Source organism: Cryptotermes secundus, unplaced genomic scaffold, assembly GCF_002891405.2.
Source record: "Cryptotermes secundus unplaced genomic scaffold, Csec_1.0 scaffold508, whole genome shotgun sequence".
Taxonomy (NCBI): Eukaryota; Metazoa; Arthropoda; class Insecta; order Blattodea; family Kalotermitidae; genus Cryptotermes; species Cryptotermes secundus.
This window is the reverse complement of record NW_019733326.1, coordinates 1,473,215-1,496,461: the sequence shown is the minus strand read 5'-3', so window position 1 is coordinate 1,496,461 and position 23,247 is coordinate 1,473,215. Positions and strand designations below refer to the sequence as shown.

Genomic DNA, 23,247 nt, shown 5'->3' with positions numbered 1-23,247 from the left:
AACCCCTCTTAATATCCTCGTGAATCAGGTTTTGATTTGTTACTGTCGTTTCGAAATATCTGAACTGCGCCTTATTTCCAAATGATCTGTCAGCTGTCTTTATGTCATGATTTTGTCAGCTGTCTTTATGTCATGATTTCGCCCTGCGTACCGCGGAATGTTAATGCTGGTCCCATTTGATGTAGAACCTCTGTCCGGAAGCAATCACAGTGAGGATGACAAGTACTTCGACCCAGTGCAGTCTTCTAGGTGGGAGTTTATTTGTCAAACTTAAATTGGAACCGTTCTCATATACTTTTACGTCCACTGTAAACAGGGTTCCAGAGACGGAATTGAAATCGGTTAAGCTACGCACGTCGGGGCTGGTGTAGACGTCGAGTGCCGGAATAAGATGAGGTTTAATTTGGCTGCCTCCTTATTGAGATCACGGTCTCTCCTGCAGCTGCTGTGGTATTGCTTCTGTCCGCGCCTAACCCTTAGGCTGCACTGCTTGCAGTCCGTCTAAAACATCTCTGAAGGTGAATAATCATCAGCATTCACCAACGGAACTGAGTCCCTCTTAAGAAGCCGCCAGTCGCTCAGCTGCCCAAGAACTTCCCAATATTTTATATAACCTGAAATGTCATTACTGTGTTTGCAAGAGTCCTCCACTGGTCCCTATCCTGAACCAGATGAATCCAATTAATTTCTCTTACATCCATTTCAATATTATCCACCCACCCACGTCTTCGCCTTCCTAGTTGTCTCTTTCTTTCTGGTTAGCACCAAAATTTTATATGCATTCCTTTTCTCCCCATTCGAGGTACCGACCGAGATTTGAACCGAGCACCACGCGAATATCAGTCTAGGGCGTTGATGTTTTTTCGAGTTTATTCGTTGCAATTTATTTTTGTTTAACTAACTAATTAAGCACTACGCCATGAAGGCGTATGAGGGAGTGGACGTATAGACCCAAGTTTTGCTGACCTCGGCACTAATTGTAGGTGAGTGCTCAGCTTCACGCCCCGGCAGCTTTTCCCCAGGGGAAACAGCCACCTGTACCCATTACAGAGGAGGCTGGGTGGGCCCAGGAGTCAGTCTGGATGACGTGGAAAAGAGAACTTTCTTAACCCTATCGGCACTCGAACCCCGACCCCTCCGTCTTTCAGTTGCCAGTCGCTATACCAACTGCGCTATCCTGGATTCTAATTAATTAAATTTTCGCCTAGTATAATTAGAATGATAAAATCAAGGATGATGGGGTGGGAAAGGCACGTAGCACGAATGGACAATAAGAAGAATGAGTGCAGGAATTTGATGGGGAAGTCAAAAGGAAAGAAAACACTAAGAATAGTAGATATAGGTGGTTGGACAATATTAAAATGGATCTTAGAGAGATAGGTTATAGTGATATGGACAGGATCGATCTGAATCCGGATAGATACCAGTGGAGGGCTCTTGTGAACACGGTAATGAACTTTCGGCGTCCATAAGATATCGGGAAATTCTTGAGTAACTGCACAACTAGCGGCTTCTCGACAAGGACTCGGCTCCATAAAGCGAGTTATTATCTAATTAATGAAAAAGAGGACGTGGGGCAGGGATAAGTTAGGACTGTTACCTTTGAATCTGTTCTTTACATGACGTCTCCTCGTGGTTGGTCCGCATATTCAAGAGGCAGCGGGGAATTCGGGGCGAGAGTGTCAAGTCGAAGCAAGTAGAAAGCATTTGCGCAGAAGCAACACCTGTAATGTGGGTATGAGGATTCAGGAGTAACGGAAATGCTGCCAAGAACGGCACAGTAACAAATGAATGGGTACTTACGTATTTCCGGTGACCCAAGTAGCCTGAGAACTTTACTTTCATGTCGTCCACGTTTGTAGCACTGCCGACCGTACACGTTTATTTGTAGAAACAACATTACTGAATGGTTTCTAGGTATTTCTTTTTAAAACAAAACCAAATATTAATCTCGTGGACTTGTTGGAGGCAAATTGTAAGGTCATGTTTTGGGTTTCTTTTAAGTTACATCAAGAACACGATGCAAATAGAAAATTGGGCGCACATAAAAGTAAACAGAACACTTACAGCCCATACACACTAAATACCCATATTCATAAAAAAGGAACGGATTGGCCCTCAACTGTGTATATTCAGTATTGCAAATCGCGCACTAATACATAATGTGACATGCAGACCTGTTGCTAGACAACGGCTGCGAAGTAAGCAGCTATGGTTTTATAACCAACGGCCGTCGCTAAGTAATGGCCTATATTGGCAACGATAGAAGAACTGTTGGAAGCTGTGTTCTCTATGCGGTCTGTGATAAAGCTCTATAACGAGGGACATCTGCCATTAAATAAGTGTTCATAACAGATAAACCCATCTTCTCGTCACACAGGATGTTACATAAGGACTATGACCACAAGGGTTCAGTTGCAAAGAAAAACTTTGGTCGTGGGCCTCATGGGGCCTGACGCCAAGACGAACTGATTGGTGATAAGCCGCCAGCCGTAAAGTAACTTTGACTAGATAAGAGTTGGGGGTGACTATCTATGTAGACTCGATATGGACCACATAGAAAACACCGCTTCCGACAGTTATTCCTTTGTTGTGTTCATATTTTGCTTAGCTATGATTATGGCATTGTTACATGTTTACGAAGCTGTTGCCTACCATCGGCTGTTTCACTGATCCCTTAGTCAATCAAGCCTATGTCACAATATTGTCACGTGTCACAGTGACTAAGATGCGGGGTTCGATTGGTAATTTGGTTCATTGGATACTTACAAGTCGTAACTACAAATAATTTTAACACTATTGCTTATTTTACTAAATTTACAATCAGTCCACACTAATCTTCTCAGTCTATCTGCATTAGTCCTCACGGATTTATAACACAGGAACTAGTATAAAAGTCTAACTAAATCACACACTCCCAATATCACTGAGCTAGAGCACACATACTGTCTTCAAATCACACGTTAAACCTTCACAGGCTGACTTAGTGTACTCTTTTTCATCTACGAAATTTCCTACGTAGAACTGACTCTTCCCCGAACCGAACGAATTCTGTCACTTATATAGCTGAGGAACGGACATGCATCACAGGAAACACACGTCACGTGACCACCACCCACCGCTGCGTGACGTCACAGCGGACACGGAAAACACGGCCTCATCTATTGTTGCGTGTTGGACCATGTTTACAGAGCTGTTGCCTGGCAACGCGTAAATCAAATCCGTTAAAATGTGCGTTTTAACATTTACATTTTTTAATATTTATTGTTATCATTTATAATATGCAATATATCCATATATCCTTTCAGTGTACGTGTATATTTCACTTACATTGTAAAATCCACGTGTTTTTCTCGCGGAACGCAAAGAGAAACTGAACTCGACTAGACTGTCGGTGCGAGCGGACAGTAATGCAGTGCGCGTGCGTTGATTCCTAATTGAAAGCTATTGGGAAAAACCCGTAAGATTATGAGGAGAGCGGCGAACTGCAGATTCACGAATACACAGTCTCTCTCACTGGAACGCGACCGTAAGGGGAACATGCCTAATCGGGCGAGGATAATGAGACATTTCCACCCGAAGGTTCTTCCCGAAGGCTTGGTGTTCTTAAAACGTAATTACTGATATTGTCACGCAAGGGAGTGGATATCGACGGGGTTTTGAATTGGAGATTGAAGCACTTAATTACAGCTCCATCGCTGATCTCCATACATTGCAAATCATTAGAGCTCAGACTTAGAATTTTCCAGCATGTAGTGTCGTCTCTGGTCGTTTCCCAGTAATGACTTCTAACAGCAGAGATACTTCAGCTTTCGCACTCACGCCAATCCCTGCTAATCACTGTCTCCCAACTGAACTAAGCTGAGGCACATTTACTCTACGAATGATGGATTACCGCCAATCAGTTCGTCTTGGCCTCAAGCCCCTACGGACTCGAGACAAGAAATCTTTTTCTTTTTTTTTACAGGGCTCTTGTGATCATAGTCCTTATGTAACATCCTCTCTGACGAGAAGATGGGTTTCTCTCTTATGAATATGCTTGGCTTTCGTCAAGTATATATTTGCACGCATATAGCATATTATCGAAAAGTCTTCCTTGTGCACTACACACAAGTCCGCTGTCAGTACAGGCTTTACAGAGCAGATCTCACGTATTTTATTGTGCTAAGCTTTAAAACATATCTCGCTTATAACCCTTCGTCACGGACCAGCAGAAAACACAGTTCTTCTATTGTTACGTGAGTGTACTTGCTGGAGTTAGCTAGCAACGGCCGCTATTCCGTTGATTGTTTAACGGCTCTTGCTTGGAAAAGAATGTTGTTTCAGAATCGTTCACTAGCAACGGTTGTTCCTTTGGCTTCATAGGTCCTACTTTGAGCAAATATGCTATAGTATATTAAATTATATTGTGCTTTTTTACGTCGAAGCCAAGAGCGTCGAATGTTAGGATGCTTGATGAAAAATTAATTAGAAAGAATATTGAAGGAAGCGGTCGTGGCCTAATCTAGATACTAGCCCAAAATTTGCCTGGAAGGAATTAGGAAAACTTTTGGAGCCGTCAGTTAACATATCTGATGTCCAGGTCAGGATTTCAACCGAGCACCTCCAAAAAGACTAGACTAGATCATTACCGTTACACTAACCTGCTAGGATATTAAAGTTTTAATAGCTTCGTTTTATTATGCGTGTTCATTATTTGGACGTTCGTAACAACGGTAATTGTAGGGACCACTCACGAATCCTAGGTTTATATGGAAGGATAATATTAAAGTGTATCTCAAAGAAATGGGTTGTGAAGATGTGGGCTAGATTCCTGTGGCAGACTCATGTGAATCTTTGGGTTTCATAAAAAGTGGGGGAAATCTGACTAACTTAGGGATTTGAAAGTTACTTCGTTCCTTGAGTTAGTTATATTATGGTGTACAGACCCTCTGCTTAGCGTTGACTCTATAAACAACGGCCGTTTCTGGACAACGGCACAGTAAGTACGTTCCCGTTGCTAGACAGCAGATTCTTAATAATGCAACATAAATACATGCAACAATAGAAAAGTTGTGTTTTCTATGTGGTCCGTGCATAGATGTTATAACCGGGGGGTTTGAAGCTTAGTCGGCGAGAACACCCTGTGGAGGCGGGTTCGAATACCTCCACAGTGACCCTGCAAGTCGTAGGAGGCGACGAAAAAGGAAATCTCAAATCTGAGGCAGTAAAATATGGTCGCGACTCCCAAGGAAATCGGACCCGAGAAAGCCTGCGCTGGCAAGGGCCAGCAGCATATATAAAAGACAGATCCGTCCTCTCATCAGAGAGGGCGCTCCACAAAATCAAGACCGTAAATGTCAAACACTAATAAATATCTCGTCATGAACCCTAGATGGGGTTCGACACCAAGATTGCTGACTGACTGACCATCAATCGCAATGTGACTTTGACTTTGACTTAGTCAGCTCTATGCGGGAGTCTGTGGAGAGAGAACTTGAGTCGGAGGCAGAGAAATATCCATTGTTTGAGCCGTTACCAGGAAACGTCTAGTAACAAAACACTAGACTGTGAGCTCTAGTGAACTGTAAAGTATGGAAATGGCGATATTGGTAAAGTTATTTTTAGTTACGACCTGTGAGTGGTCAGTAGATGTATTCACCAATGCAACCCCGTCTACAGTCACACATACCACTTGACAATATGAATATGTTTTTGTGTTGTATTTTAATACGCTGTAAGCATATCAGTGCCGAGTGCAGGGTGACTAATGGGTAGTGCATTAGAAAGAAGCTTCAAGGAAGCAGTCATCGAGATGTATCCCAGAATTCTTGGAGGGTCTGAGGAAAATCATGATAACCCTTAGTCAGTAAAGCAGGTGTCGCGATTCAGGTTCGAACCGAGCAACTCTTTAGTACAGTTCAAAAGTGATACCTCAGGACCATTCTGCTCGGTACAAGGAGCTTCAAATATTCTATAAAATTGACATATTTTGGCTGCTATATCCTTATGTTATTTCAGAAACATTTCCTCCTATTTAATTTACATTGAAGACTGAAATCCTGCCCAGAGAATCGCATCTTGGTCTAGTCAACTGAAAACTCTTTCATGTGTACTAACGTATATACACGTACTACTCGTATTTCGTACGCTACGTCTGACGAAGAGAGGAAGAGCGGTTCTGTGAAAGATATCTGAAATCTCATTCCTTTTGTTGTCTCTATGTATTGAAACAACAGTCCCTTCACGCCTCACAAGTAAATTAAAACTTAAAATGAGTTTACAACTTCATAATAATATCCACCACTCCCTTCTTTACAGAGTTTCGTTTAACGTTATTACAAACTTGTCAATGTTCTTCGTTAATAAGCAACTTTTGAAGAATTTCCACTTAAAATCGAACACGAGTAGTACACGTAACTATAGTGCTATAGCAAGCACTAAGTCCTCTCAGCCTACTGTGACTTCGTCAGTCGTTGCCTAGTGACGGACCCCAACACTGTCCTCTGCTTTCGTGCTCACGTTCCTACAGGCAGGCGGCTGTCTCAGAACTAACTCCTAATCTTCCAAATGCAGTCTCAAATCTTTTCTCTAATGCACCTGGCCCTTGTCATATAGTCTCGGCACGGACTGTACAGAAAACGCAGGAAACGTCTCTGACGAGAGGACGGGTCTGTATTTTGTATATGTTGCCGTTCCTTGCCAGCGCAGTCTTTCTCGGGTCCCAGTCCCAAAGTACTTGAGGCCATATTTTACTGTGTCAGAAGTGAGACTTCCCTTTTCGTCGCCTCTTACCACTCGCAGGGTCACGGTGGAGGTATTCGAACCAGCCTCCACATGGGTTTTGAACTAACTAACTAACTAAGCTCGAACCTTGTCCCGCTTATAATCTCTCGGCACGGACCACATAGAACACATAGTTTTTATGTTATTGTAGTCCTACATTTGTATTATTAATAATCTGCTGCTTAGCAGCGGTCATTATTGCGTCGTTTCTTTCACAAGAACGTGTTTACCGAACCGTTGCCCAGAAACGGACCTGGTATATACGTCCATCTCGCGGTCGTTACCTATCAACTGCTCTACACGCTACAGTATGTCACTGAATTAGAAAACTGTCATTATCTAACTTCTTTTTCAAAATTCTGAAGATCAGAACTCCAAATACGAACAGGCATGTCTAGAGTGAACATACTAGATTTGTATTTGAGAGGTTCTCTGTTCGAATGTCGGTCTGATCACCGGCTATCCTGACTGGATTTCCACAGATCGTTCAGGAAAATGGCGGAATAGTAGAACTACCTGATTTAGGCGTCACCCTAACTTTCAGAACTAAAACTGGATGCGCCGTTGAACAACTGAACTCGAAAACAATTTTATATGCACCCTATGCTCGTGCATGCAACATCGCAGTCACTTGTTTGAAGCAGACGGTCACGTGCTTCAGGATTTCAGTCCTGCAGTACAGACCAAAATCCTGCCACCGAGAAATTACCACCTCCGTTCATACATTTCGTCGTGGGAAAACAGAAGCCCCAGAGAGACAGAAAAAGTATCATTAATTAGAACGAGAGGGTAGGAAAACAAATTGGAATCCGGAAAGGACAAGCAATAAAAAGTAACATCTGTCTTCACGAGAAGGTTTCAATGACACGCCGTCATCTTCAAGCTTCCTGTGTGAGTCACATGGAACCGTGATGACCACATTAATCACGTAACCTTTTCTGCAACTTCAGACCAACTTAATGACGAAAGAAAACATATCGCCATTTTATTTATTTATGTACAAGATTAAGTTCCTCTCTTTGTGTGAACAGATAATTGTTCCCTGTAACAGGCCGTGGAGGAGATAGGGTTGTGAGACGTCGAGGCTCCCACATTTTGTTAGACAGTCGTCTCACAGATGGTGGTAAGGTTGTCAGCCTTACTCTCCGGCCGCCCTTTACACCCCAGGAAGATTCCTGGTACTCATTTCTGTTAGAGGCTGAGTCGACCCCAGGGCGATAATGTGGCTGGAAGAATTAAGTCAATTGAAAAAAAAATTCAATGACCTCATCGGGAATCGAACCCGCGACCATCAGGTATGCAGCATAGTTACATGGCAAAAATAAAAAGGAATCGATATGAAATAACTGACCAGTACTATTACAGCGAAACGCTAAGGTTCAACACCGCTGACGACGTGTTTCCACTGAGATTTGCAGAATGTTGCCAAATGTTAGATGTTTACAGGTGAAAACTTATTCTCGGAGACACATGAACGCACACAAGGAGCGCCGAGCTGGGGCAAATACTTCCAGCGAGGAGCAGGTACTACAAACTGATTAACATTTGGCGCGGTGCGTGCCTTTAATCAGTGCAGACTCATTCTCGAGCGAACAAGTGACAATCTGCACCGGGACTGACTCTCTGCAGTTTGGTACTTCTTATATTCGGTGGCCAGCACGTAAGATTAGATCTTCAGAATACATCCTGCATTCTTTTTTAATTTCAATACTTTATACTCTTAAATCAGCCAGAAAATCAAGGCAGTTTCTCTTTTTAAGAAGAAATCAGAAATTCAAAATCGAAATTTCATCTTCTATTTCTTACCAGTAATGAGTACAAAACACAAAATGTTGCACCTGTAATTACATTATTTGGAGCAGACTGCTTGCAGCAAGGATCAACCACAAATACCCACAAACATAACCATCTAAACAAATGGTTTTCAGTTTTCGCAATCATCATTGGAAAATTTGCCCTGAAATCTCTTCAGTGGAGACATACCTCCGGGATCAGCCTGCGTCACGGTTTCACATGTCGTCGATGAGCGAGTGCCAATGTAACACGAAGAATGCAACAACGAAGCCGTCATGCAGGCTTTCTTATTAAACCGCAAAACCACGGGGATACGTGCCTTGGCGCAACCCTTCAGCGCCACTGCATTCTTCAGCTGACATAGCAACTTGACATCCCTCCTTCATTGTTACCAAACAGGACGGTATGGCGGCTTCAGAACCAGGCACGATGTAGAATTCGCGCTAGTTATATGAGTGGTAAGGCATTTTGTTCCAAACCAAGAACGTTTATCAATATCACAAAATTATCTGATATAATTTATATTTTACAAATGTTTATTTCGAGTTCAGCTGCAGAATTCGCTGCAGCAGGTTTATCTGGATTGGCTGCCTCTACAATGAAATGAATTTTAAGATGAGTTCTAAATTTTTACATGCAACACCGTTTAATTCTATAAAGGTTAGCCCCTGTTCGAAGAAATCACCTCCGTCTTTGTTAGCTGAGGAGTAAGCCAAGCTTCATTTTGCTGCCTACTCTTTTACTGATTCTTTACTTTAGTTTACCCTTCGGCGGAAGTGATATGTTCCTCCATAATGTCTGTTGGTGTTTACCGGGCTGCGTGACGTTATGTAGAAATATTCATAAGTTCTAAAAATCTGTGACTATAGTACATTAATACAAATATTATGTTCTGGACATTATCCATCGTCTTGTTTTTATTTAAAACGCACAACTTTTCGGAGGCTGGATTCTGTCTCCGTCTCTCTCTGGGGATAGGACTAGCTCTATCGATTAGGCCCTACTGAGTAAGTTCCACTTGTAGACGGAAAAGTTGAGACTGGATTCTGTCTCCGTCTCCCTCCGGGGATACGACTAGCTCTATCGATTAGGCAATGCTGAGTAAGTTCCACATGGAGACCAAAACGGAGACTGAGACTGGATTCTGTCTCCGTCTCCCTCCGGAGATAGGACTATCTCTATTGATTAGGCCCTACTGAGTAAGTTCCACATGGGGACGGAAACGGAGACTGAGACTGGATTCTGTCTCCGTCTCCCTTCGGATATAGAGACTACGTCCACCGATTAGGCCCTACTGAATAAGTTCCACACGAAGACGGAAACTGAGACTGAGACTGGATTCTGTCTCCGTCTCCCTTCGGATATAGAGACTAGTTCTACCGATTAGGCCATACTGAGTAAGTTCCACATGGAGACGGAAACGGAGACTGAGACTGGATTCTGTCTCCGTCTCTCTCCGGAGGTAGGACTAGTTCTATCGATTAGGCACTACTGAATAAGTTCCACATGGAAACGGAAACGGAGACTGAGACTGGATTCTGTCTCCGTCTCCCTTCGGATATAGAGACTAGTTCTACCGATTAGGCCCTACTGAGTAAGTTCCACTTGAAGACGGAGACAGAAACCAATCTCCGACACGCTGTGTTTCAAACAAAAATAGGACGATGGATAATGTCTATAAATTTGTAGAAATATTTATAATTCAAGACTGTGAGAACATCAGGTCGAATATCTGGAAGCTTTGCACGAATCGTAAGCTCACAGAACCAAACACAGTTTCTTAATTTGGGGTCTGAGTTGCTGTAAGGACACCGGCCTCAATTACTCCTCAGTACCTACATAGCCCAATTTAATGAACGAGCGCTCATCCGTACATCCACATTTTTCATAATCTGTCCATGTTTTCTATTACGCCTCTCCCCGTGTATTTCTCGGGCGCACGTCCTCTTTTATTGCACGTTGCTGTGTAATTATATTAAAGGAAATAAAATTTACTTGTTACTTTCTGCTGCTGCTCCTCATTATGCAGTTTTCTCCAACCTCCTGTCACTTCATCTCTCTTCGGTCCAAATATTCTCCACAACACCCTGTTCTCAAACACCCTCAGTCTGTGTTCCTCCCTTAATGTCAGAGACCAAGTTTCACACTCATACAGAACCACGAGCCGGAAAATATCAATAAGACTTTTATCGTGTTGTTATGATTTTTTTTTTTTTGCCATTCTTCGCTTATTTTGAAGGAGCACGCGGTAAAGTAGATGCTTGAGGCACTATGCTACAAACCGGAAGGTAGCGGCTTCGATTCCCGATGAGGTCATTGGATTTTTCAATTGGCCTAATTCTTCCAGCCGCACTATGGCACTGGGGTCGACTCAGCCTCTAACAAAAATGAGTACCAGGAATATTCCTGGGTGGAAAAGAGCGGCCTGCCAGAGCGTAAGGCTGAAAATCTTATCGTAATTCTCTGAGCCGATTGCTATAAAAAGTGGGAACCTCGACGTCACACAACCCTATGGGTTTTCACGGCTACTTACAGGGAGAGCTTTACCTTTTTACCCTTGTTTCGAAAAATAAAAGTAGGCTTATGGAATATCTTCTCTTTTGTCGCGTGTCTGCAAGTGTATCTCACCCTAACAACTTTCGAATGCCTCATCCAATATTTATGAAACTTGGTGTGTATATCATGCCACCTGAGCCCATCTCGACAAGGTACTTCATAAATCCCTCTCATCAGTAATACTGTTGACGTAATGCCCTTAATGTTACTGCAATACCTGAACCCATTTTCATTAAATTTGTTGTGCATATCATGCCACCTAGGGCTCTCTCAACGGCGTACTTAATTAAACCTTCGCAATCAGTAATACCAACATTACAGGCTGTCATATAATATACTACATTTGTGATGAAAAGAAAAACGGCTATACGTTCTTCTCAGAAATTTTTGTATATGGGATATTTTCCGAGGAATTCATGTGAAGTCCAATTTATTCTGCTTGAAGTAGGTATTTGTAGGACGTATTTACAGGATCGTAGATCAGATATTTTGCATTCGTCAGATGTTGGAGAAAAAATTGGAGTACAATGAGACAGTACATCAGCTATTCTAGACTTCAAGAAAGCCTATGATTTAGTTAGGAGGGAAGTATTGTACAGTATTCTGATAGACTTTGGGATACACATGAAATTATTTAGGCTGATTAAATTGTGTTTAAACGAAACGTATAGTAAAGTCCGTATAGGTAAACAGTTTTCTGATGAATTTCCTATCCAGAACGGTGAAAATTTGGCGATGCTTTAACGCCACTGCTTTTCAACTTTGCTTTAGAATATGCCATTAGGAAGGTCCAGGGAAACCAGGTGGGACTGAAATTAAACGGGACACATCAGCTGTTGGTCTATGCCGATGATGTGAATCTACTGGGTGATAATATAGATACCATAAAGAGAAACACACAAACTTTAATTGACCCTAGTAAGGCGGTTGGTCTAGAAGTAAACACAGAGAAACTAAGTATATGTTGCTGTCTCGTCACCAAAATGCAGGGTAAAATCATGACGTAAAGATAGGTAACAGATGCTTTGAAAATGTGGCACAGTTCAGATAATTGGGAACGACTATAACAAATCAAAACCTGATTCAGGAGGAAATTAAGAGGAGATTGAACTCGGGTATTGCTTGCTACCATTCAGTCCAGAAGCTTTTGTCTTCTCATCTGCTGTCCAAAAACACAAAAATTAGAATATACAAAACTATAATTTTGCCTGTGGTTCTGTATGGGTGTGAAACTTGGTCTCTGACATTAAGGGAGGAACATAGACTGAGGGCCTTTGAGAACAGAGTGTTGAGGAGAATATTTGGACCAAAGAGAGATGAAGTGACAGGAGGGTGGAGAAAACTGCATAATGAGGAGCTTCATAACTTGTATTCTTCTCCAAGTATAATCAGAGTGATCAAGTCAAGGAGGATGAGGTGGGCAGGGCATGTAGCACGAATGGGGGAGACGAGGAATGCATATAAAATTTTGGTGGGAAAGCCAGAATGAAAGATACCACTGGGAAGACCAAGGCGTAGGTGGGTGATAATATTAAAATTGATCTTGGTGAAATAGGTTGGGATGGTATGGATCGGATTGATCTGTCTCAGGATAGGGACCAGTGGAGGGCTCTTGTAAACACGGTAATGAACCTTCGGGTTCCATAAAATGCTGGGAAATTCTTGGGTAGCTACAGAATTGGCGGCTCCTCAAGAAGGGCTCAGCTCCACGAGTGAGTGAGTGAGTAATGTGTAATTTATGGGACCGTAGGACTGCTCCGTTACTGTTGTACAGCCATTTTCTTGTTTGTTTTGTTTGATCTTATGTCATTAATGTGTTCGTTATAGGCTACCTGGTTTTAAAAGCCTATAATTCTTTCTTCACGACTCGTAAAATTTAATAGCCTCCTATATAACTTTTGGTTCAGTCTATAAAGACGAATGTTAGTTACACTATGGCAACACATTGGTCCTTACCACAAAGACAAAAACTCTACTGCGCTAGTATGTAAAATTCCCACCTTGTCTCCAAAAGTAATCTAATTGTAAGACTCATTCAAACTTTATAATCACTTGTAAATATTCAGATCAGACCCGGCTACTGCTCAAACCGCCAAACACAAAACTGACACCTCCGAATATTCGAAAGAACTTACGACATACTCGTTTAATTATGATTTGGTTTAAATTGACAAGAACAAATTTACGCGGAAGATGCATATGTAGCACAGGAGCGGGAAGTGAATAAGTTACATAATTAGCTTCCAACTACATAACTAACTCCACGCATCTGAGCCCTCCTTGAGAAGCTGCCAATTCTGCAGCTACTCAGGAATTTCCCAGTATTTTATGGAACCCGAAAGTTCATTACCGTGTTCACAAGAACCCTCCACTGGTCCCTATCCTGAGCCAGATCAATCCAATCAATACCATCCCATCCTATCTCTCTAAGATTCATTTCAATATTGTCCACCCACCTACGCCTTGGTCTTCTCAGTGGTCTCTTTCCTTCTGGCTTTCCCACCAATATCCTATACACATTCCTCGTCTCCCCCATTCGTGCTACATGCCCTGCCCACCTCATCCTCTTTGACTTCATCATTCTAATTATACCTGGAGAAGAGTACAAGTTATGAAGTTCCTCATTATGCAGTTTTCTGCAATCTCTTGTCATTTCATCTCTCTTCGGTCCAACTATTCTCCACAACACCCTGTTCTCAAACACCCTCAGTCCATGTTCCTCCCTCAATGTCAGAGACCAAGTTTCACACCCATACAGAACCACACATTAGCTTAGGCCGTTTATCCAAGGAACCAGTCCAGGTCCGAGGCTTTGTGTTCATTTTCGTAACATACGGATTTTTTACGGCGAGGAGTTGTTAGCCCCACGCCCAACCCCCAAGCTGGAGGGCCACCCCTTGTCGGCTGTCCGCGACTGCTTATTCAATATATTCGCAGCTTCCCTCCAAAACTGGAGGGCGTCTCCTCCATCCGCAACCTGAGGGCGCGCCATGCCGTGGTGACAGGGACCCAACTAACATGGCTATCTCTGTTATATACATTTTAATATTGTCCACCCACCTATGTCTTGGTGTTCCTGGTGGTCTTCTTCCTTCTGGCTTTCCCACCAATATCCTCTATGTATTCCTCTTCTTGTCATTCGTGCTACATGCACTGCTCATCTCATCCTCCTTGACTTGATCACTCTAATTATACAAAAGGTCTGACACATTTTGATCTTTAATAATTCTGGAAATAACGAAGATAGAAATAAACCTTTAGCAATGATGGAAGGATCAACACGAAAAGTTTATTTTCCTCTTTATAGGTCACGAACGTGTTCATAGCTGTCAGTGCAGTGTTCATTGTTGAGAAAATGGAGACTCCACAAGAGAGAGAGCAAACAGTGGTGCGGTTTTGTGAAACGAAATCGGTGAGACAAACGCAGAGGAACTTCAGAATACATTACCAGAAAGATCCTTCTTCTAGAAACAGTATCATAGACTGGAAAAAGAAATTCTTAGAAACAGGAAGTGTCCTCAGTAAGAAGAGTTCCGGAAGTCCCAGCACAAGCAATGATAATGCTGAGCGTGTCCGAGAAGCATTTGCACGCAGTACCAGGAAATCTTTGAGAACAGCGGCAAGAGAATTCCTTATGCCAGTTTCAAGAGTACACAAGGTTCTGCGGAAAAAATTACGGCTGTATGCTTATAAGATTCAACTTGTGTGAGCTATTGAACCACATGATAAGCCTAAGAGAACGGATTTTGCAACAGATATGTTACGAAGACTAGAGGATGATGAAAGATTACTTACAACCATATTGTTCTCTGACGAAGCTTGCTTCCACATTTCTGGAACAGTCAATCGCCATAACGTACCCATTTTGGGATCAGAGAACCCTCATGAATACCGTGAAATGGCAAGAGACTCCCCAAAAGTGGATGTGTGTTGTGCTCTTATGCATGATCGAGTCATTGGGCCTTTCTTTTTCGCGGAAAAGACAGTCACATCAGTCATTTACCTAAACATGTTGCAGAATTTTGTATTCCCGCAAATTGAAGCGATTCCGCCCCAAATCATTTTCCAACAAGACGGTGCGCCACCTCATTAGACCCCCAAGATCACCTGACATAACCCCACTGGACTTTTTCCTCTGGGGTTATGTCAAAAACATTGCTTATAAGACGCAGGTTAGAGTAGTGCCGAGCCGTACACATAAATAATACTGTAATTCCACAATCGTCAACAGCAAAGTATCTTGGACTCCACTTGGATTCCAGGCTTACTTGGAAGCCAAAAAAAGAAGAGAACAGGTAGACCTAAAAGTAAAAGACAGACATTGGATCATTGGAAGTAAATCTAGCGCATCGCTAAGTGGTAAAGTACTTCTTTACAAGACAATCATACAGCCTATTTGGACCTATGGAATCGAACTATGGGGATGCATCAGTAAATCGAACATAGCCATAATGCAACGAAGGCAGTCCAAAATACTGCGGATGGTCACAAATGCACCTTGGTATGTGACTAATCAGACCCCACATGACGATCTCAATGTACCATTCATCAAAGAAGTCATCCAAGAAAGAAGCATAAAACATCGATAAACTAGGACACCATAGCAACACATTACTGCAGCCCCTACTGGAACAACAACAACGAGAAGGCTAACGAAATTATGGCCAGCAGATCTACTTGATGGTTGAAGAGGATCTCTCATTGGAGGAGCCCTCATCACGGTACAATAAGCACACGAGGACGGTGTTTAAATTAGCAAATTCGCTTAACGAATGTATTTAATTCTGATTGCTAATAAATAAATAAATAAATATATATATATATAAAATAAGACGCAGGTGAGAGACATCGATCAATTAAAAACCAAAGCAAGAGACGCAATAGCCACTGTGCATGTCGGTATGCTTGCCCGAACCTGGCAAGAAATCGACAATTGTCGATATTCTACGTGCAACAAATGGAGCACATGTACAACTTTATTAACAATAGACACAAAACTTTTTGAGTTTCTCAATCCAACAATGTAACCAGTTTATCTCTATCTTCGTTATTTTCCGAATCATTAAAGATTAAAATTTCAGACCTTTATATTCATTAGATAGTTTAAGTAATTATTTAAATAAGTTCATAAATATACAGGATGATTCTAAATTAAATATATATTTATAAATATGAATACCTATAAGTTCAGACTGCAGGAAACTTCTTTTCATTATTATCGAGAGCAAGAGACTTCGTTGTTCGTCAGTTATTTTCGGATTGCTGATTGCTGACTATTGACTCTACGAAGGGTAGAGCTACGCATAATGTAATAATCCTTGTTGAATTATGCCTCTCTGCAGAGCTACAAGACTTACCTTAAATATGTGCCGAGCATAATATTGTCACGTGTACGAACGAAAAGAGGGGGAAGAATGAGGCTAACAGAGGAGTGAGAGGAGATGGAAGGACATAGAGAGAGGAGGAAGGACAGAGAGAAGGAAGAAGGTGACAAGAAGCCGATTTAGTACGACGCGCGTACGAACGCTGTCCGATGTCTGTTGTGACATGCGTCGGCAGACAGCGGCTTGTGGCCCTCGCTCCAACACGCTCAGTGGCTGCTGGCAGCCCGTGGCGTCCCGACGGCCACAGCTCCACACGGCGACTGTCCAGCAACGTCAGGTGATCGGCGCTGCTCAAGTCGCTTAGTCTGCACAGGTAGGGAAGCAGTCCGTGCCCTCCACTTGCACCGCAACTGTCCCTCCTTTGTTCTTCGTTTCTTTAGCGACGTCTCCAGTAGCTCAGACTAGATGTATCATACCGATATTTGTAAAACCACGAAACACCTCATTCAAGATAGCCGGAGTCTCAGCGTACATTCAAACCGAACAAATCCGTGATAGAACTTCGGGCGCCACCGTAACACAACGCCGCTCCATTAGACAGCCGTAGTAATTCGGGACCTATCCAGAGATTTGCCTGAAGGACTGAGGAAAATCACGAAAAATCTCGGTCAATATGGTCAGTGCCAGCGTCAGGGGTCGAACTCAGGATGATATAAAAATGCGACTCGACCATTACGCTCGTTTGCAGTGTCGTAATTGATGAACATAAGTTTATAAGACGCTCTCAAATCGACGACTACTATACACAGTTCTATGTTTAGGTATCTGATGCCGTGTAGTCTGGTAGAAGTGAATCGAAGATTAGAAGGGATGCCATTCGTGCAATGTTTGTCACTGAGTTCGTTCTCTGCACATGAAGATGGAAGTGGTATGCTACTAAGAAAATTGGTGACCTACCTACACGGTGTCACATCCCAAAAGTCAGTGCTCTTCAAAGGAAGTCAGGTTCGAAGGAAATTTCACGATCTGTTTCGACTGATTACGCTTTGTCACAATTCACTCTATAAGTTAGTTTTGTCCGATGCCCGGCACTTGATTGGAAAGAGGACGGTTTTAGGGGTGTTCATAAAAACTTCGAAGCGCAACTTTTAACTTTGTCATGTCAGTCTGTCCGCATTAAATAATTTGACTGTCACTGGATTGATTTCTCTGACAGTAAGTTCTCCTATATTTTTCGTTCTGTCACAGTCGGACACAAACGACGGACGGACGGACGCTGCGTATGGAGGCCCAGTTGAGTTTGATTCTGAGTATTTCGCTCCATTGACGAGAGCTCATTGGGGTTGCCATGGGAACGGGTCCATGGCCTTCCTATTCACTAAATTCACAGCAGTTCACTATCTGAAAAAATTACGTTACGGTCTCACGATTTCAGTTTATGACGACTGTCTGAACGGTATTTTGAAGTGTAACTTCCTTTTTTTTTTTCATTCTGGTCCGTCACACTGATATTATGTAAAAGTTAAATAGAGTTCAGTGTGACTGGTTAAGATTTTCTTATTTCAATTATTCATGCTCTTACATGTTTCGGTCTTCAGAGACCATCTTCAGAGAGACACTTTTACATTAATACAGTTAGAAGCCACTATTACAGTACATGTTCTAAACGTTAAAATGTATACATACAATATACAACATTTTTCTTTTTAAGTTCATTCAGTCATTCATTTGTTTTACGTCTGCGAACTAAACAGGGTTCTGATAATAGGTAACACTTAAAGGATATCCCAAGTTATTGGTTTTATGAATATCTAAATTAAAACGGAATATAAATTAAATATTGCAGAATTTTTATACTTAAGACGCAGAAAATAAATGAGGTCAAAAATGGTGTGTTGATAGAATATCAAGATCATATATTTGTACGCCCTTCAAATGCTACGTTGTAAGTGCATTTGTATCCTGCTCTAGTGAAATAATTCAATCATGCATTCTAAAGGTAAATGTAAAATCTTGTAGCGAAGTCATTGATGATCCAACCGATTTACGACACTGTCTGTAGCTCAGAATATACAGTGTCGAATTGTAGGATGATTAGTGAGTGATGAATTGGAATGGATTTGAAGGAAGCAATCCTGGCCTCATTTGAAGTACTCGTGATATTTAAAAAACTAATATAAAAAAAATGTGTCCATTTTTTCCATTTCTCAGGGCATGCCAAATAAATCTGTTTAAGTTCAAGGCTTTGTAATATTTCGTTATATGGTGGTCTTTTAGACTCAAAATCGAAATTGGAGCACCACTCCTAGTCGCTTAGCCGCAACTACTCAAAATTCAGACCTATCCTCAATATTTGGAGAAGGTTTACTCTATCCGTAACCATAGGATGCGCCGTGCTAGGGGCAGAGGGGCCCCACTTAGAAAAGTAAAGCTGAACAAAGTCTAATAGTGAAGAAGGTGGTTGTTATGTGCTTTAGGTTATCAAAATCAAAATGCAATTTAAAACTGCAGCCCTACAATCCCACCGTGATTCAATGCTATCTCGTGTAAGGTGTGATTTCTGTCAACCTAAAAATAGCACTAGATGACAATTGTCTGCCACGTGCATTCCAAGTTGTATATTTGCTTTCTTTTCCAGTTAACCGTCTGACGATTCTTTAAGCACACTATACATACACATGTACTTGGTTGTATTACACTGACTCTTGTTACACGTACATCAGTTATCTTCCTTTCTCATATACCGTATATATTACATTGTATTATTTCAGTGTCATATTCTGTAAGTGGCCTCGGTAAAAGCTGCCGCGCGGCCTCATTGAATTGCTTGTGCAGTTTCCCTGACTATCTCCACCGTTTAAACGTCTTGGATTCTCCTACTAACCTTCCACGGTTCTTATTGTTAATTCAGTACGTTTTCTGATTTACACGCTTTCGATATACGACGCGATTTTAGGAACGGAAACACCGCTTATAACGAGAGCCATCTGTATACATGGGGAGCACACAGTAGCGTAGTTGATTGAAGCACGAAACTACAAGCCGGAAGGTAGAGGGTTTGAGTCCCGATGAGGTGAAACTTTTTCAATTGGCCTAATCCTTGCAGCCACACTATGGCCCTGGGGTCGACTCAGACTCTTAACAGAGATAAGTACCAGGAATATTCTTGTAGGTAAAGGGCGGCTGAGGCTCATGATTTTCCTCAGTTGCTTCAAGCAAGTACTGTGATATTACTCGAATTACACCACGACATTTTTATTCCTCATCCATTCCAATGCATAATACAACAATATGATCCATCAATCGAAGACTAATATACTGAGAGCCTTGTTAATAAACCACCTTTCTTATGGTCCCAGCGAAATGCTCATGGGAATATTGTTAAAGTTTAGTCGATTTCGCGTTTACTCGAATTTTCACTTCATATTTTTAAGACATTAAAGGGAAATTTAGCCTATTTGTAACTTCACAGTAATCTACTTAGGAAAATACAAAGACACTCCGCTCATATTCGAGATATTTTCAAAATAAAATAAGCATTTCTTTGCATTTGAAATTCCTTGACACTGATGTGATAGAACTACACGCACTGCGAATTCATGAAATAAACAAACAAGCGATTGTTTGACTGTCTGAAGAAGTAACATGTCATGTAAATCAGTATATTTACATTTGCATTGTTATTGTGATGAAACGTAATATTTTAAAAACGGCTTCCTATTGTTTCAGCGTAAAGCAAAGCGGAGCTTCTCTTTACGCTGCGTCATTCTCATTCCCTTTTCATTTAATTGCATCGTTTCAAAAGCTTCGAACAGAGGCTTCACTGCAGCACTGCCTAAGTTTACAAATATCCTCCAAAATTTTTATAAATTTTATCAAGTACAGAAAATATTGTCACGTGTATGAGTGACTATAGACGGGGTTTGGTTGGTAAATAGATTTATTGGTCACATACATGCCGTAAAAAAGTAAAAGTAAAGCTATCCCTGTACCAGGTCGTGAAGGCCCATAGGGTTGTGAGATGTTGAGGGTCCCACATTATCTAGACAATCGGCTCAAAGATGGCGGTAAGTTTGTCAGCCTTACGCGCCGGCCGTACTTTACTCCCCATGAAAATTATTTAATTAATTCCTCGTACTCATTTCTGTTAGAGGCTGAGTAAACCCCAGGGCCATAGTGCGGCTGGAAGGATTAGGTCAACTGAAAAAAAATCCAATGACCTCATCGGGACTTGAACATGCGACCTTCCGGCTTGTAGCCTAGGAGTAACTATAAGACTATTGCTGTTCTCGAAACTACAATTCACTTCACACTAAATCTTTTCAGTCTATTTCCACCAGACTTTACTTGGTAACTGCTCCCCACAATCTCAATTCCTCTGTGGCGTCTTCACTAAAAATATCCTGGTAATGAATCTTACCAATGGAGATTCTTCCGTTTCCGTTACCCGCTGGTTAACACTCCACAGATGAGCCCTGAACTCATCTCAACTACCAGTTCAAAGTCAAAGTCACATTGCGACTGACGGTCGGTCAGTCAGTCAGTCAGTCAGTTTTGGTGTCGAGCCCCATCTGGGGTTCATGACCAGATAATTTTTACTGTTTGACAGTTACGGTTTTGCTTTTATGGGGCGTCCTCTCTCACCAGAGGACAGGTTTGTTTTTTGTATATGCTTCTGGTTTTTGCCAGCGCAGTCTTTCTCGGGTCCGAGTCCCTTGGGACTCGTGACAATGTTTGCTGTCACAGACTCGAGACTTCCTATTCGTCGCCTCCTACGACTCGCAGGGCCTAGGTGGAGGTATTCGACCCCGCCTCCACACGGGTCATCTTTCAATTATTGTTAGCTTCTCGTTAAGTAGACTCGGGTCGGACCTTACGGAAAACACGTCCATTGCCCAGTAATGGATATATGCGAACCACATAGAAAAATCACTTCTTCTATTATTGTACTTACAGCGTGTTGCATAGAAACGGAAGTTATCCGATTGTTGCCTGGCTATTCGTTGTCACGAGAATGTATTTACGCAGTCGTTGCATGTCTACATGTCACAATATAATCAACAGTGAATCTATTGGTACTAGCATGCGCATTAGGAAGACAGTGCTCTGTGTATCAAATAACAGTCTTCTTTATACAAAAAAATAAGTTAACCGTGAGATGAAAGCTTTGAAATTACGCCGTTTCGAATTACCATATGAACGAATTTTCAAGAATTTACACGTTATGTGTGCGTAAGTTACATAGTGGGTCACGAACTAGCGAGAAGTATTTTTATCAATGTACTGTGGCATGTAGACCCGTTACCAGGCAACGACCGCAAAATAAGCAGATATACAAGAGCCGTTACTGAGTAACCGCATCCAAAAGAAATATTTTTGTACGGCAACAATTGGAAACAGCAACAGTAGAACGGTGTTTTCTGTGCGGTCAGTGCCAAGAAGTTATAAGCAGTATACTTGGGGCAATGAGTTAGTTGTGAGATACTCTCCAGTCGGTAAGAACGTCATTACGAAAGCAGAGAACGTTGTTGGGACACGTCACCAGGCAACGACTGGTGAAGACACGGCAGACTGAGAAGACTCAGTTCATGCTGAAGTGAACTGCGGTTGTATGAATTAGCAATAGCGCTATAGTTACTTGAAGTTGTGATCTGTAAGCTTTCAGTATATCCGATTACCGATCTAACGCCGTCTAGCATCACTCATACACGTTACAATTTCATGTCTATTCTATAACCGTCCCTCGCTCACCTTCCTTACCCCTTTAGCTTGCCACGCGTTGATCGTCACTCCTTTCATTTGTCTTTTTTCTGTTGTTGGGCGCCAATAAGTTCAACGGGTGTCGGCTCACGATAATTACGGGTTTAATTTAGGAGAGAGAGGTAACTAGTTCAGCTGTTGGTAGAGCTGAGTTTCTTCCTCAGCGTTTGGCAGGGCCTTGCTTAGGCAGGGAAGGGATAAACACTATTCTACCTTTACACTGAAGCACTGTGATCATTTATTAACACTTCTAATCACTTGATAGCACATACACTGTACTTACATATATAAGTACTTACCTAGCTTTAGTCCTGCTACACCGCACCGGAAGTTATCGGAATAGTTTAAGTAAAAACCTCGGCTTCTTGGATTTAGGCTTTTGTCCGGAACAGCGGTGATACAAATTTTGCATCTAAACAGTTCACGAGTTGGCAGACAACTGAGCTCGGCGACTGACTTCTCTGAAGACCCTGAGGTCCTCGGTCCTTCAGTTCCTCAGCCGTGTCACTCCCCTTAAATTCCACTGATTGGGTAATTTTGAAATTTGGGAGTTCACAAAAATTTTGGATATCTAATCAGCTAGCTGTAGTATGGGATTTTGATCCTTAGAGTCCTAACGTCGTTTTTGACAGCCCAGTTATGGATATATTCGTATATTGATGAAATAATTGGGATTAATGCAACAGGATGCTGAAATACATTATTATGGAAAGCATAGACTGAAAAGGGAAAGCAAGCAGAGCAGATTTGTTACCTCCTCAGTTTATTCTTAGACCCCAAAGGGGTAGATCCTATATTCCTCCGAAACGTCTGTTGTCTTTCAACGGACTAGATGGCGCTATATCCCAGGAGCTAGTACTCTCAAAAGTAATAACATTTTGCGGTGTCCTTCTAAATTCATAATTTCCCTAGATGTTTAATAAAAAAAGGTAAAGTTGTCCCTATACTTAACTAATTAAGCACTACGCCATGAAGGAGTATGGGGGAGTGGATGTATAGACCCACTTTTTCTTGACCTAGGCACTAGGCGGAGGTGAGTGGTTAGCTT

At 41.9% G+C, this 23,247-nt stretch overlaps 1 protein-coding gene across 6 annotated transcripts in view; it reads left to right on the top strand.

The window, feature by feature from the left end:
* Positions 1-23,247, top strand: part of LOC111867986 (gamma-aminobutyric acid receptor alpha-like) — a 167,150-nt gene that overhangs the window by 12,767 nt on the left and 131,136 nt on the right. For 5 of the 6 annotated variants that reach the window (XM_033752896.1, XM_033752895.1, XM_023858258.2 and 2 more), the window contains exon 1: positions 16,692-16,812. The exons of the other annotated variant lie outside the window; for it this stretch is intronic. The gene's annotated coding sequence lies outside the window, so the exon portion shown is untranslated. Of the gene's footprint in view, positions 1-16,691; positions 16,813-23,247 lie in introns of those variants that run through there. 6 annotated transcript variants of the gene reach the window in all.